The following is a 16,327-nucleotide window of genomic DNA, read 5'->3' on the forward strand; positions in this document are numbered from 1 at the left end:
CGATTAGTGAACTGTTGAGTCTTCTCCTGGGACAACTTCAGATTGTCCACAACCTGTCCCCAAATCTGATGCATTCTATCAACCACAGCATCTACTCCAGGACAATCCGAAGACTCCAATTGACCGGACGAAAAGCGAGGGTGAAACCCTGAATTACAAAAAAATGGAGAAACCAAAGTGGCAGAACTGGCCCGATTGTTAAGGGCAAACTCTGCCAATGGCAAAAAATCAAGCCAATCGTCCTGATCAGCGGACAAAAAACACCTCAAGTAAGTCTCCAAGGTCTGATTAGTACGCTCAGTCTGGCCATTAGTCTGAGGATGGAATGCAGACGAAAAAGACAAGTCGATGCCCATCCTGGCACAGAACGCCCGCCAAAATCTAGACACAAACTGAGTACCCTTGTCAGACACTATATTCTCAGGAATACCATGCAAACGCACAACATTCTGAAAAAATAGAGGGACCAGCTCAGAGGAGGAGGGCAATTTGGGCAAAGGTACCAAGTGAACCATCTTGGAAAAACGGTCACACACCACCCAGATGACGGACATCCTACGAGAAACAGGAAGGTCAGAAATAAAGTCCATAGAGATGTGCGTCCAAGGCCTCTTAGGAATAGGCAAGGGCAACAACAACCCGCTGGCCCGGGAACAGCAGGGCTTAGCCCGAGCACAAACATCACAAGACTGCACAAAAATACGTACATCTCGAGACAAGGAAGGCCACCAGAAGGACCTAGACACCAGATCCCTGGTGCCAAAAATTCCAGGATGACCTGCCAACGCGGAAGAGTGAACCTCCGAAATAACTCTACTGGTCCAGTCATCAGGGACAAACAGTCTACCAGGCGGACAGCGATCAGGCCTATCCACCTGAAACTCCTGCAAAGAGCGCCGCAGGTCTGGGGAGACAGCTGACAATATCACCCCATCCTTCAGGATGCCAGTAGGTTCGGAATCACCAGGCGAGTCAGGCTCAAAACTCCTAGAGAGGGCATCCGCCCTCACATTCTTAGACCCAGGCAGATATGAAACCACAAAGTTAAATCGAGAGAAAAACAACGACCAGCGCGCCTGTCTAGGATTCAGACGCCTGGCTGACTCAAGATAAATTAGATTTTTGTGGTCAGTCAAGACCACCACCTGGTGTCTAGCACCCTCAAGCCAATGACACCACTCCTCAAATGCCCACTTCATGGCCAAGAGCTCCCGATTTCCAACATCATAATTTCGCTCAGCGGGCGAAAACTTTCGAGAGAAAAACGCACATGGTCTCATCACTGAGCAGTCAGGACCTTTCTGCGACAAAACTGCACCTGCTCCGATCTCGGAAGCATCTACTTCAACCTGGAACGGGAGCGAAATATCAGGCTGGCGCAACACAGGAGCAGAAGAAAAGCGGCGCTTAAGCTCCCGAAAGGCCTCCACAGCCGCAGAGGACCAATTAGCAACATCAGCACCCTTCTTGGTCAAATCAGTCAAAGGTTTAGCAATGGCAGAAAAACCCGCTATGAATCGGCGATAGAAATTAGCAAATCCCAAGAATTTCTGAAGACTCTTTAGAGAAGTAGGTTGTACCCAATCACAAATAGCCTGAACCTTAACAGGGTCCATCTCCATAGATGAAGGGGAAAAAATATATCCCAAAAAGGAAATTCTCTGAACCCCAAAAATACACTTTGAGCCCTTCACAAATAGAGAATTAGCTCGTAAAACCTGAAAAACTCTCCTGACCTGTTGAACATGAGATTCCCAGTCCTCCGAAAAAATCAAAATATCATCCAAATACACAATCATAAATTTATCCAGATATTCACGGAAAATATCGTGCATAAAGGACTGAAAAACGGAAGGGGCATTCGCGAGACCGAAAGGCATTACCAAATACCCAAAATGGCCTTCAGGCGTATTAAATGCGGTCTTCCACTCATCCCCCTGCTTAATCCGCACCAAATTATACGCACCACGTAGATCGATCTTAGTGAACCACTTCGCCCCCTTTATGCGAGCAAAAAGATCAGTCAGTAAAGGTAACGGGTACTGGTATTTAACTGTAATCTTATTCAGAAGTCGATAGTCGATACAAGGTCTCAATGAACCATCCTTTTTACCCACAAAGAAAAACCCTGCCCCCAGTGGAGACAAAGAGGGGCGAATATGACCCTTTTCCAAAGATTCTCTGATATACTCCCGCATAGCAGTATGTTCAGGTACAGACAAATTAAACAAGCGACCCTTAGGAAATTTACTACCGGGAATCAACTCAATAGCGCAGTCACACTCTCTGTGAGGGGGGAGAGAATCAGTTTTAGGCTCCTGAAAGACATCATAAAAATCTGACAGAAATGCTGGGATCTCAGAGGGAGTAGATGAAGAAATGGGAACCAAAGGTGCATCCCCATGAATCCCCTGACATCCCCAGCTCAGCACAGACATTGATCTCCAGTCCAAGACTGGATTATGAATTTGTAACCATGGTAATCCAAGTACTAATACGTCATGTAGATTATATAACACAAGGAAACGAATAATCTCCTGATGGTCTGGGGAAAGATGCATAGTCACTTGTGTCCAATATTGTGGTTTATTGCTAGCCAAAGGTGTAGAATCAATACCCTTTAAGGGAATAGAAACCTCCAGAGGCTCTAAATCAAACCCACAACGCTTGGCAAAGGACCAATCCATGAGACTCAGAGCGGCGCCAGAATCCACATAAGCATCCACAGTAACAGATGATAAAGTACAAATCAATGTCACGGACAAAAGAAATTTAGACTGCAAGGTACCCATAGAAAAAGATTTATCAACCTTTTTATCAACCTTCTTTATGCGTTTAGAGCATGCTGATATAACATGAGCTGGATCTCCACAATAGAAGCACAACCCATTTTTGCGCCTGTAATTCTGTCGTTCGCCTCTAGACAATACACTATCGCATTGCATATGCTCTGGTGCCTTTTCAGAGGTCACCGCCAAATGATGCACAGGTTTTTGCTCAGAAGATACCGCCATATGGTGCACAGGTTTTTGCTCAGAAGATACCGCCATATGGTGCACAGGTTTTTGCTCAAAAGATACCGCCATATGGTGCACAGATTTTTGCTCAGAAGATACCACCATATGGTGCACAGATTTGCGCTCCCGTAAACGCCGATCAATCTGGATAGCCAATTTCATGGCATCATTCAGACCTGTAGGCACAGGGAACCCCACCATGACATCCTTCACGGCATCAGAGAGACCTTCTCTGAAATTAGCTGCTAGAGCGCACTCATTCCATTTAGTAAGCACCGACCATTTACGAAATTTTTGGCAGTATATCTCAGCTTCATCTTGCCCTTGGGAAAGAGCTATCAAGGCTTTCTCAGCCAAAATCTCTAAATTAGGTTCTTCATAAAGCAACCCCAAAGCCAGAAAAAACGCATCCACATTTAATAACGCAGGATCCCCTGGCGACAATGCAAATGCCCAACTTTGTGGGTCACCCCGCAATAGAGAAATAACAATTTTAACCTGTTGCGCAGGATCACCAGCAGAGTGAGATTTCAGAGACAAAAACAATTTACAATTCTCTCTGAAATTCAAAAAACGGGATCTGTCTCCGGTAAAAAATTCAGGCATAGGGATCTTAGGTTCAGACATTGGAGCACGTATAACAAAATCTTGTAAGTTCTGGACCTTTGTAGCCAGGTTATTCAGACCTGCAACCAAACTCTGTGGATCCATGATTCAAACAGGTGTAACCAAAGCCATTCAGAGATTAAGAGGAGAGGAAAAAAAAAAGGCTGAAGACTGCAGTTTAAGTAAGGAGTACAAATAAGCACTAAGGTGCACTTTCCAAACACAGAAGGAAAAAAAACCTTTTCATATCCTTTCCTGCTTTAGTGCATAGTTTTAACACATGTAGGCCGGCCAAACTGTTATGATTTTCCCAATGGCAGGGAAATCAAAATAACAACGGACTAGCTCTCGGGTGATGGGAACTAAAGTGACCGTGACCTGAACCTGACACGACACTGGAAGTAGCCGGGGAGTGTTTCCTACGATGCCCTAGACACCACGCGCCAGCCGGAGATCTAACTACCCCTATCAGAGGAATATACAGGCCTGCCTTACCTCCAGAGATGAACCCCAAAAGGAGATAGCAGCCCCCCACAGATATTGACGGTGAGTCAAGAGGAAAAGACATACGTAGGATGAACAGCAGATTTAGCACAGTGAGGTCCGCTTACTAGATAGCAGAAGTACAGGAAAGAGTTACTTCACGGTCAACTTCAAAACACTACTCAAAAACACCATCCTGAAATTACTTTAAAACTCCAGTGACAACTCATGCCACTGGAGTGGCAATTTCAGTCCACGAGAGCTTCCAGCTACAGAGAGTCACATTGCAAATAGCTGGACAAGAATAGCATAAACTAGAAACAAAATTCAACTTAGCTGAACAGGATCTTGAGGCAGGAGAATGCAACAGAATGCTACTGATACATTGTTGGCCGGCATCAGACCAGCAGCCAAGCAGCCTTAAATAGGAAACTCCCCTAATGGGTGTCAACAGGTGATCAAGGATAGAAGAAGGCAAATAAGTGGCACTACCATAAAACACCACCGGGGGAGCCCACAAACAGAATTCACAACAGTGGCCATTATACAGTATTGAGCATCATGTGTGGCCATTATACAGTATGGAGCACTGTGTGGCCATTATACAGTTTTGAGCATCATATGTGGCCATTATACAGTATTGAGCATCATGTGTGGCCATTATACAGTATGAAGCATCATGTGTGGCCTTTATACAGTATGGAGCACTGTGTGGCCATCATACAGTATGGAGCATCATGTGGGATCATTATACAGTATGGAGAACTGTGTTTGGCCATTATACAGTATGGATCATCATGTGTGGCCGTTATACAGTATGGAGCATCATGTGTGGCCGTTATACAGTATGGAGCATCATGTGTGGCCGTTATACAGTATGGAACATCATGTGTGGCCATTATACAGTATGGAGCACTGTGGCCATATTTTTTTGTTAATAATTATTGTATATAAAACAGTGTGATCAGCAGTGCTAAATGGCTGTGGTTGGAACATGGATATGGGTGTGACTAGTTGTGAAATGGGTGTGGTCAGAGGCGTGGCCTAAAATTTGCCGCGGCGCACTACGTGCGCCGCAAACTTTCTACCTCCTTCCCTTCTTCAAAAGTTGGGGGGTATGGTACCGGATTTGCCAGATCATGGCAAGTGCCGCAAATCCCATAGGGAATGAATGAGGCCGAACGCAGTGTTGCTGTAAGTGATCCGTTGCGCGGCAGATGCAGAAAAACTGCCCGATCTGCTGCAAAAGGCAACTTTCACATCAGCGATTCTTGCCAAAGTCACTGCCGATAGTGTCATACTCACCAAAGGGGGAGGCAGCGCTAAAAGTGCCTAGGGCAGCAGAAACTCTAAATACGGCCCTGCTCAAGATGGACGTCCTACTGTGTTTTTTTGTATTTATTTCAGACTGTCCCCATAATACCCCCTATGTTTTCTTCTCTAGATTACAATTAGCTCTTTTGGAGTTTGTGTGGGATGGACGTAGATCCCAAATTGTTCTTGGTAGTTTGCACAGAAAAACTCAGGAGGAGCTGGTCTCCCTAACTTTAAACTCTATCACAGAGCAGAACTTTTGTCTCATCTGATTGATTGGCGGTATCATAGATCCTCTGAACAATAGGTGGGTATGAAACAAGGTAGCTTTAGCACACCACTTCATAACCTGCGATGGATCAGTCCAAAGTACAGAAGTTAAATTAGCTCTGAAGCTGACCTGATGAAAGCTACATTAAGGTCTTGGGATCTTGTGACCAACAGAGGCGCTCTCTCTCTGGGCAGCAGACCAATCACGCCTCTCATTTCTAATCCGGAGTTTCCTCCAGGTTTAGATGTAGAACACTATATTTGCTGGAAAGCGGTTGAAGATCCACATTTTTTTCATGTCCTTAAAGACACAACATTACCCCTTCTTACCTCTCTAACAACATCTGACATTAGTTGCCCCCAATCGTGGTTGGAGCAGATCAAAGAATTATTCTTCTACTCCTAATTTGAAAAGCTTTTTCTGATGCATTTACACACACATACTGTATCCCTTATATATGCTCTCTTGAGCCAAAGTGCCAAAACTTATAGATCAAAATATAAAGACAAATATATGGAGGATTTGGGAGTTGACACCTCAGAAGCTGATTGGAAAATTCATGTTTATTTTTGTACAAATTCTCTATAGCTTGTTCAGCGCAAGAGAAAACTACAAGATACATACCCAATGGTATCCTTGTCCAACAACTGTGCATTTTATTTTTCCCTCTGTTTCTGATAGGTGCTGGTGCTGTGACAGGGAAAGGGATATCATGCTACATATAAGGTGGAGTTGTGATAGCTGTAGTGCAGGTTTTTTTTTCAGTGTGACAGGCAGTGACCACAGGAAAAGTTCACAGCAAAACGTGTTTAATCTCCAAACTCACACAGTGCACAACACACAGTATCCTCCGGATCGCAGCCGGGAAACAATACAGTCCATAAGTGCGTCCGATTGTCAAGGGCGACTGAACCACCGTATCACGCTGCGGGATGCCAGGAGTGCGCTCTGGTGGCTCTGCGTTAACTCACACAGGCCGAGCTTCAGCAGAGCCGACTGCTCCACAACTTGCCAACTCCAAACTGACACACCCAAACTCTTCATGCAGGGTTTTTTCTAAACTGGAATCTGTGGCCATGGGTCACTTATAAGACACAGCCTGGTGGAAACGGACCGGCCCCACTACCTTCCTGCAGTCCGTTTCAAAAATAAAAGCCCATAACGGGTTTTCCTGAACAATGCCTTGGTCAAATAGCTTGACCAGGTCCACTCTTACTTTTACTTTGCCTTGTGACTCACAGGCGTCCTGCTGTGACGACAAGGCACTCCAGCGGATCTAATATGCTTCTGAGCGCATCCTGGGGAATCAGTAGTGTAGCTACAGTGGGGGGCAGAGGGGGCGGTCGCCCTGGGCCTCGCGCTCTGAGGAGGCCCACCCGGAGCTACACTACTGTAACTGTATCATCGTGTGCAGCGCACCGATACAGTTACATTCTGCAGCAGAGCAGGGACAATCGATCTCCCTGCTCTGCCGCCCGGCCGCTATTGGGCCCCTGAGCAGGTGGGGGGCCCCAGTGTCAGCAGTGGGCCCCCCGCCCATCATCGCAGGTTCAATTGTATCGGCATCTATACAAGCTGCCTATGGGGTGCAATATACTAAACAGGCTGCCTATGGAGCTGCATTACACTATAGAGGCTGCCTATGGGGGTACATTATATTAGGGGCTGCATTATACTAGAGAGGCTTCCTATTGGGGTGCATTATATTAGGGGCTGCGTTACACTATAGAGGCTTCCTATGGGGGTGCATTATATTAGGGGCTGCATTACACTATAGAGGCTGCCTATGGGGGTGCATTTTATTAGGGGCTGCATTACACTATAGAGGCTGCCTTTGGGGGTACATTATATTAGGGGCTGGATTACAATATAGAGTCTGCCTATGGGAAGTGCACTATAATATAGAGTCTGCCTATGGGGAGTGCATTACACTATAGAGTGCCTATGGGGGGTACATTATACTATAGAGTCTGCCCATGGGGAATGCATTATGCTATAGAGGTCTATGGGGAGTACAATATACTATATGGAGGCCTATGGGGAGCGCATTATACTATAGTGAGAACTATCTGGTACATTATAGTATATGGAGGCTATCTAGGGGGTCATCATACAGTGTGGAGATTAGTGTTAGAGCTAACAAACAGTTTGGGGGTTACTATGGGGACAGTACTGTATATATACAGTGCCTTGCAAAAGTATTCGGCTCCCTGGAACTTTTCAACCTTTTCCCACATATCACGCTTCAAACATAAAGATACCATATGTTAATTTTTGGTGAAGAATCAACAAGTGGAACATAATTGTGAAGTTGAACAAAATTTATTGGTTATTTTACATTTTTTTGGGAAATTCAAAAACTGAAAAGTGGGGCGTGCAATATTATTCGGCCCCTTTACTTTCAGTGCAGCAAAACTCACTCCAGAAGTTCATTGTGGATCTCTGAATTATCCAATTTTGTCCTAAATGTCTAATGATGATAAATATAATCCACCTGTATGTAATCAAGTCTCTGTATAATTGCACCTGCTCTGTGATAGTCTCAGGGTTCTGTTTGAAGCACAGAGAGCATAATGAAGACCAAGGAACACAACAAACAGGTCAGTGACACTGTTGTGGAGAAGTTTAAAGCCGGATTTGGATACAAAATTATTTCCAAAACTTTAAACATCCCAAGGAGCACTGTGCAAGCGATCATATTGAAATGGAAGGAGTATCATACCACTGCAAATCTACCAAGACCCGGCCGTCCCTCTAAATTTTCATCTCAAGCAAGGAGAAGACTGATCAGAGATGCAGGCAAGAGGCCCATGATCACTCTGGATGAACTGCAGAGATCTACAGCTGAGGTGGGACAGTCTGTCCATAGGACAACAATCAGTCGTACATTGCACAAATCTGGCCTTTATGGAAGAGTGGCAAGAAGAAATCCATTTCTCAAAGATATCCATAAAAAGTGTTGTTTAAAGTTTGCAACAAGCCACCTTGGAGACACACCAAACACGTGGAAGAAGGTGCTCTGGTCAGATGAAACCAAAATCGAACTTTCTGGCAACAATGCCAAACGATATGTTTGTCGTAAAGGCAACACAGTTCATCACCCTGAACACACCATCCCCACTGTCAAACGTGGTGGCAGCATCATGGTTTGGGCCTGCTTTTCCTCAGCAGGGACAAGGAAGATGGTTAAAATTGATGGGAAGATGGATGCAACCAAATACAGGACCATTCTTGAAGAAAACCTTGGTTTTTCATGCATTTTTGTGTCCTTTTTCCACGCAGAAATGGTCCAAAAATGCAATGGAGTCCTTATGCAAGGTAATTCAATGAAAATCTTGAAGTGTTGTGCACAAGATTAGTAAATTTCCATGCATATTTGCAGAGCGTTTTTTTCATGCAGCATGTCAATTCTTTTTGTGTTTCTGCAGCGTTTCCGCACCCATTGACTTCAATTGAGTCAGGTATAAAAATGTTTGTGGATTTGCTAAGTTTCTTTATTGCGTTTTACCATCTTCCTATGGTGTTTCCCACGCTGTCATCTGTGTGACAGCGTGGGAAACAACGGCGCGGGGGTTCTTAACGACGGTAGCGCTACCACCAGTAAGACCATCAATCAGAGAGCTGCGGGGTCATGCTGTCAGATGTCAGCATGACTCCGCAGCTGTGACTGTCACCTGCGGTAATGCTACGGCAGATTGTCGGTCAGAGCACTGCGGGATCATGCTGTCAGATGTCAGCGTGACCCCAAAGCTGTGACTGTCACCCACAGTAACACTACCGCTGTTACTGTTGGTCAGAGCGCTGTGGGATCATGCTGTCAGATGTCAGCGTGATCCCACAGATGACTGTGACCCACATCGGTGACCTGCGGTAAAAAGCTGGCATGGGCCGATGAGACTGCTGCTCCCATTGGGCTATGTCTGCTGTCACTGATAACAGTGACAGCAGGTGCCGCTGATGGGAGACATAGTCTCATCTGCCCGCACCTGTGCTAACAGTTAAAAAAAAAGAAAATTACATGCATATTTACATAAAAAAACACATTATACTCACTTTAACACCCAATCCCCGATGCCCTCATCTCCTAGAAATAATGTAAAATAATAAGCCAACATATACTCACCTTTCCGCCGTAGTCCAGGTAATCCTAGTGTCCCACGGCGATCTCGTGTGTAGAATAGTGACTTTGGGAGATGTGACTGCTGTACCCGGCCGCCGGCGATACACTGACAGAAGGTAATCGCTCCCGCAGTGTATCACTAAGGTGCCGTGAGAGTTCACCAGAGTTCCTCAGCTCCGATGCTCTCACTTAAGGCACCGCTGGATGAGAACTTTCCCACGCAGTGGTGCCATAAGGGAGATCACCAGAGCTGATCAGCTGATGAACTTGTGTGACCTCTCTCATGGCAGCTCAGTGATACACTGCAGGAGTGGTTTCCTCCTGTCAGTGTATCGCCGGCTGTCTTTGAGAGCAGTCACATGATGTCACTGCTCTCAAAGTGATCAGGATCGTCGTGGGACATAATGGATTATCTTTTCTGCGGACAGGTGAGGAATATTTTGGTTTATTATTTTATTTTTGTTGCAGGATACGCTGGCCTCGGTGGATTAGGTATTCAATGAGCATGGTTTAATTAAGATTCATTAACGGAGTCTGTGTCATTATTTCAAATAAAGGACTTTATTCTGGGTGTCTGTGTTTTTATAGAAAAATATTTAGAATTGAGAGTCCTCCGTGGTTGATACCTTTTAATAGCTAATATTTTTATATCTACTGGCTAAGACGGTACTAAGATATATATCTTTCCTGTGTTTTTATACAATTTCACTATGGGGTTACTAATGGATAGGTGTCTTATAGACGCCTCTCCATTACTAACCTTTGGGCTTGATGTCACCTGACAATACAAAAGTGACATCAACCCCACAAATATGAACCCCATTTGCCAATTGCCATCACTACAGGGCAAGTGGGAAGAGCGAGGCTAAGCGCTAGATTTGGCACAACTTATAGATGCGCTTTTTCTGGGGTGGCTGAGAGCTGGTTTTCAGTCTGGGAGGGGCCAATATCCATGGCCCCTTCCTAGGCTATTAATATCAGCCTGAAACTGTCTGCATAGCCTTTGCTGGTTATTGATTATAGGGGTACCCCACATAAGTATACAGCTGTGAGCTGATATTAATAGCCTGGGAAGCTCCATTGGTATTACCCCCTTCCCAGGCTATAAACATCTGCCCCCAGCCATCAGTTTTCCCTCTGCTGGTTATGAAAATTATGCGGGAGCCACACAATTTTTTTTTTTCATTTTTTTTTCTTTAAAATTAACAGTTGTTGTCTGGTTACAGCCTACGTACGTTCTGTTAATGTTAGGCTGTTGACAATGTGTGTGTAGGTTTGCCTGTGTTTGTTTGTGTGTATTTGTGTTTACTTATCGGCTTAGTAATGAGGGTGTAGAGCTGACACCTTTTCATTACTAACCCTAGAGCTACCTATCAATGACAGCTGCTACCCTAATCACCTTGCCGCAGCGTTTTTCCTGCCAAGAGATGCAGAAACCTTGCAGAAATTTCTACAAGCAAATACTCAATGTGCGCATATAGCCTAAACAATAAAATACAACAGAAGACATACAGTTTCAGGAGAATGGAGATTAGTGGAAAAAGCAAGTAAAGTGTAAATTTGCTTATTTTTCTTCTGTTTACCTGACTATAGCCATTACGATAGATATACATGGGAATAACCTTTTAATGGGCAATCACGTAATATATGGTAGCAGAGGAGAATGTAAATATGTAGCACAACTCCAAAGTGTGAAGAAGGTCTCATATCTATTGATGTTTTTTTTTCCTCAGATGAAGAAGTGCTCCTTCACATTTCCTCATATTTGAAATTATAAATGCGTTTTCAACATTTCACATTTTTGTAATCTTCAAAGAATTTCTACGATGGGAAATGCAATATTGATCTTTCAAGTCATAGGTTATTCTAACAGATTAACAAAGGAATATTTTTGCTACTATGCATGGATGAAAAAACTATTTACTTTCTTATGGATGCACAGAGCTGAATGACGACTCTTTGTTATCAAGTAATGAGAATGGAATTAGAAGTGTGAGTAGATTTTAACTTTCCATTACAATTTACTCTGTTTACATGCTGGATATCCAGATTCTGAACAATTTAAATTCTCATTCAAATAACCAACTAACATGGTTATATTAAGTACATAGCTAGAATTGTGGATTAATGTAGGAACCATATTCCTTAGTTAGAGGTACTCTCCATATAACATAGATAGCAAAAAAGAACATTTGGGAGCGTAGATACCCTAGTAGAACAAATCTGGATACAATCTCAAATAAAGCCTCAATCTTGTTACAACAAAATACAAATACCTTTATTTATAGTCACATAAACAAGACACATTAGTGTAAATATATCCATACATTAAATAACACTTGTAAAAATAGGCGGGCAATGATATAACCATAGGGCAAAAAATATAGGCATATCGTATAACAAGAAATGGGACAAGCATAGGTTTATTAAAAGTTATGTTTTACATGATTTGAGCACTATTCGGTGAAAGTAAAGTAAAGGTTGTGTCTCTATTATTTGAATTCAGTGACTGTCTTTTTCCATACCCACCTATTGTTCAGAGGATCTACGATATTACCAATCAATCAGATGAGACAAAAGTTCTGCTCTGTGATAGAGTTTAAAGTTAGGGGGACCAGCTAATCCTGAGTTTTTCTGTCCCTCCCACACAAACTCCAAAACAGCTGATTGTAATCTAGAGAAGAAAACATAGGGGGTATTATGGGGACAGTCTGAAATAAATACAAAAAACAGTAGGAAGTCCATCTGGAGAGCATTAATACATCCAAACCAGGGGAATCTCTATTTATCATAGTTGAGAGAATATATTTTGGTATTCTCTGAAGGGTCTGCCACTCCTAGGTAATTTAAGGCTGTGTTCAGCAATTTAAATGGGAAATTCTCTTTAATATGGCCTACTTCATTATTTGGCAAGGTGACATTGCGGCTTCGTACTTTAAATAGTTTACCGTGAGGTTACCTAAATGGTCAAAAGTCTCAAATTCTTTAATCATTGAAAAAGTCTCAAATTACTTAATTATTGAGGGGAAGGAAATGCGAGTTTGTGATACAAACATGAGAAGATCATCGGCATATGAAGCTCATTTATAATAACCACCTCTATTTGATATACCATGAATATTGGGACTATCACTGAGGGCTTCAGACAGATGTTCCATTATTATCTCATATGTGAGAGGAGACAACGGGAAACCTTGATGTGTACCATTACGGATATGGATTGTAGAGGATAAAAAAAGTTCACTTTATCTCTACCCGGGGGCCTCTGTGCAGTGAGAAAATGTCTCATCTTTTTAAACTCTTCACCATTTTGCGATACGGTTGCCACTTACTCTTTCACTCCTGTTGCTTAAGGAGCAGCTGAGGTTGATCGGTTCTTTCAGCTGCTCACTTTACCCATTGGCTATTGACCCCTTATCATGACTTTTATAGTTGAGGTTGGAAGTATAACTTTTCTGCTCAACCAAACTATCCATGAACAAGGAGCGCCCGCCCCCCCTGCAACCATGATGTCAGGAGGCAGGAGAGCGGTGTACTCTTGAAGAGCGAAAATGAGATGAAGCTTTTACTTTACATACCATACTACATTTCCTCTCCAGCCTCTGCATTCTGTCTCCCAAGGTAGAAAAAGCCATCAGCCGCAAATACTTCTAGAGCAGTAGACTAGGAAAAGTGTGGAGTCATTAGCCATGGTTGATGGTTCTTTTAATTCTGGGGTCTCAAATTCAGCTGGGCAAATGGGCCACATAGTAAAAATTAGAACATGTTGGGCTGTGTTCTCTGCGGGGCAAGTTGATGTTTTCAGTGATACTATTTTTGCTCTATATGACTTTTTGATCATTTTGTATAATTGTTGGCATATTTTTTAAATATTTATCACAAGTGTTATGGCTAGGGATGAGCGAATGTGCTTGGTGATACTTGGTTATCACTCGAGTACAGGGGTGGATTAAGGGTAGCCAGGGACCCGGGCTGTTCAGACACTGTGAGCCCCCCGGTCATGTGACGGGGTCATGCGACGGGGTCATCATATACCTGAACCAGATTATTCCAGAAAAATAGTTGCTGTGTGAAACTATAACTAGTGTTGAGCATTCCGATACCACAAGTATCGGGTATCGGACGATACTTAGCGGTATCGAAATTCCGATACCGAGTTCCGATACTTGCCGCGTATCGGATACCGGAATCGGAAGTTCCCAGGATTCAAACTGCACAAATTTGCATGAATTCAGCCAATGAGAATGATTCCAAGTGTGGGCACATCCTGTTCAGCATGGAGGGCATGAAACTACTGGCAAGGCTGTGATTGGCTGCTGAAATTATGTCATGCTGCAGTTTAAAAGTCTCTGGCGCCATTTTGCGCTCACTCTGCTGTGAATTCAGTTAGTGACAGGACGCTGTTTGCTGACTGAGGGCCAGTTTAGAGATAGCGATTTGCTTCATTGTTCTTTTCCAAGGCTAATTTAGCAACCGCTGTGTTCACCTACTAATCACCTTGCTTTTGCCTTGTAGCGCTGTTTTTGCAGCGCCCCAGAGTCCTGGTCGTTGCAGTACTGTGACTCCGCCACTATGGGGAGCTACGGTGCGTCTGATGGCACTGAAGGAGTTCATCTGATCAGGTATCACAGACACCAATACATTTCACAGCTGGGCCTCCGGGGGGAGCTAAGGGTGCTATTCATTAGGCCACTCCCCACCATAGTGGGTAAACTGGGGGTCAGGCAGGAAGTTAGATCAGAAAGCTGACTGGGTTGGAACCAGGCAACACCTTGTGGCAGAGGGTGTTGCGGGGGGGGAAGATACAGTAGGGTCTCTGTCAGGGGTGGGATCCTGACAGAGGCTTGGCAACAAGAACGAACGTAACGGGACCGTGCCTGCTCCGGGTAGCGGCGGTACCCAAGAAAGGACTAGAAGGGAGATAGATTGTGCTGAGTGAGAAATGAGATCACGCAAAGGAGAAACACCAGTAGGAGTCGTGCTGTAAGACCGGAGCAACATCCTACTGAGGCGCACTACCGGTGGCCGGAACGCCGAGGGAGTAGAATAACATTCAGCTTCAAGCAATACTCCAAACAGCGGCAGGACAGTCAGTTTAAGGCGGGCTGTCTAACTCAAATCACCTATGCAGTCTTGGGGGGCAACTTGTGGAGAGGGGCGACTCTAGGGTCCCGGAAGAGCTCCGAGCCTACCCGTCAAACGGGTGCCGTCCCAACCAGAACATCAGGGAGGGACGGAGGATTAGAAGAACATCATTTAATCGAGTTGTGAGGGAACTTAAGAAACAGACACAACGGTTGTGGGGACTTTCCGTAAGCACAGCAGGGGAGGACCACAACACATAGCGCTAGAAGGAAGGCACAGATTTCCACCTGTGAGGAGAACTCTGGAGGTGCCATTGGACCGGCCGGACTTGCGCAGCCTGGTGAACCGTATTCTGGACTGAGGACCCAGAGATCTTCAGTAAAGAGGTAAAGAGACTGCAACCTGGTGTCCTCGTTATTTACTGCACCGCACCACCACTACCAACACCCACACCTATCATCCACTGGGCGCCCCACGGCAGGGTCACGGACCGGGGCCTAGCCGCCGTGACAACCCCAGAGCAGAGACTCAGAGGCCTGGTACCGGGTACCCCTCGGCCCTGCGGCGGTGGGGGCGCTACATTTTCACAGCGATCTGCAAGGTCTGTGTGTGTGTGTGTGTGAGTGCAGCCCACTCTCTAGTCTGTGTGCAGCCATAGGCCATAGCTGGTTGTATTCAGTTCAGGGAGGGTGGTTCATTGCCTCATACTGTTCTATTTTTTTTTTTTTTTCAAGTAGTGTAGTCTGCTGCTCATTTTTTCTAATAATTCCTATTAGTGACTTTCCACCCATATCCAGCTAACTTGTGGAAAAACACTACATAGGATAAAGTAGAGGAGGTTTTTTGGGCCTTGCAGTGCCGTTTACGGCTGTCTGCACGGTCTCCGTGTGACTGCAGCTCGCCCTGTAGTCTGTGAGCAGCCATAGCCTGGTTGTATCCAGCTCAGGGTTCTTCACTGCGTCATACCGTAAAATCAATTTTCCTTTTGTTTTAAGTAGTGCAGGCTGCTGCACATTTTTTCAAAAAATTCCTATTAGTGTCTTTCCACCCGTATCCAGCTAACTTGTGGAAAAACACTACATAGGATAAAGTAGAGGAGGGTTTTTGGGCCTTGCAGCGCCGTTTACGGCTGTCTGCACGGTCTCCGTGTGACTGCAGCTCGCCCTGTAGTCTGTGAGCAGCCATAGCCTGGTTGTATCCAGCTCAGGGTTCTTCACTGCGTCATACCGTAAAATCAATTTTCCTTTTGTTTTAAGTAGTGCAGGCTGCTGCACATTTTTTCAAAAAATTCCTATTAGTGTCTTTCCACCCGTATCCAGCTAACTTGTGGAAAAACACTACATAGGATAAAGTAGAGGAGGGTTTTTGGGCCTTGCAGCGCCGTTTACGGCTGTCTGCACGGTCTCCGTGTGAGTGCAGCTCGCCCTGTAG

This window comes from Ranitomeya variabilis, chromosome 1 (assembly GCF_051348905.1).
Source record: "Ranitomeya variabilis isolate aRanVar5 chromosome 1, aRanVar5.hap1, whole genome shotgun sequence".
In the NCBI taxonomy this organism is placed as follows: domain Eukaryota; kingdom Metazoa; phylum Chordata; class Amphibia; order Anura; family Dendrobatidae; genus Ranitomeya; species Ranitomeya variabilis.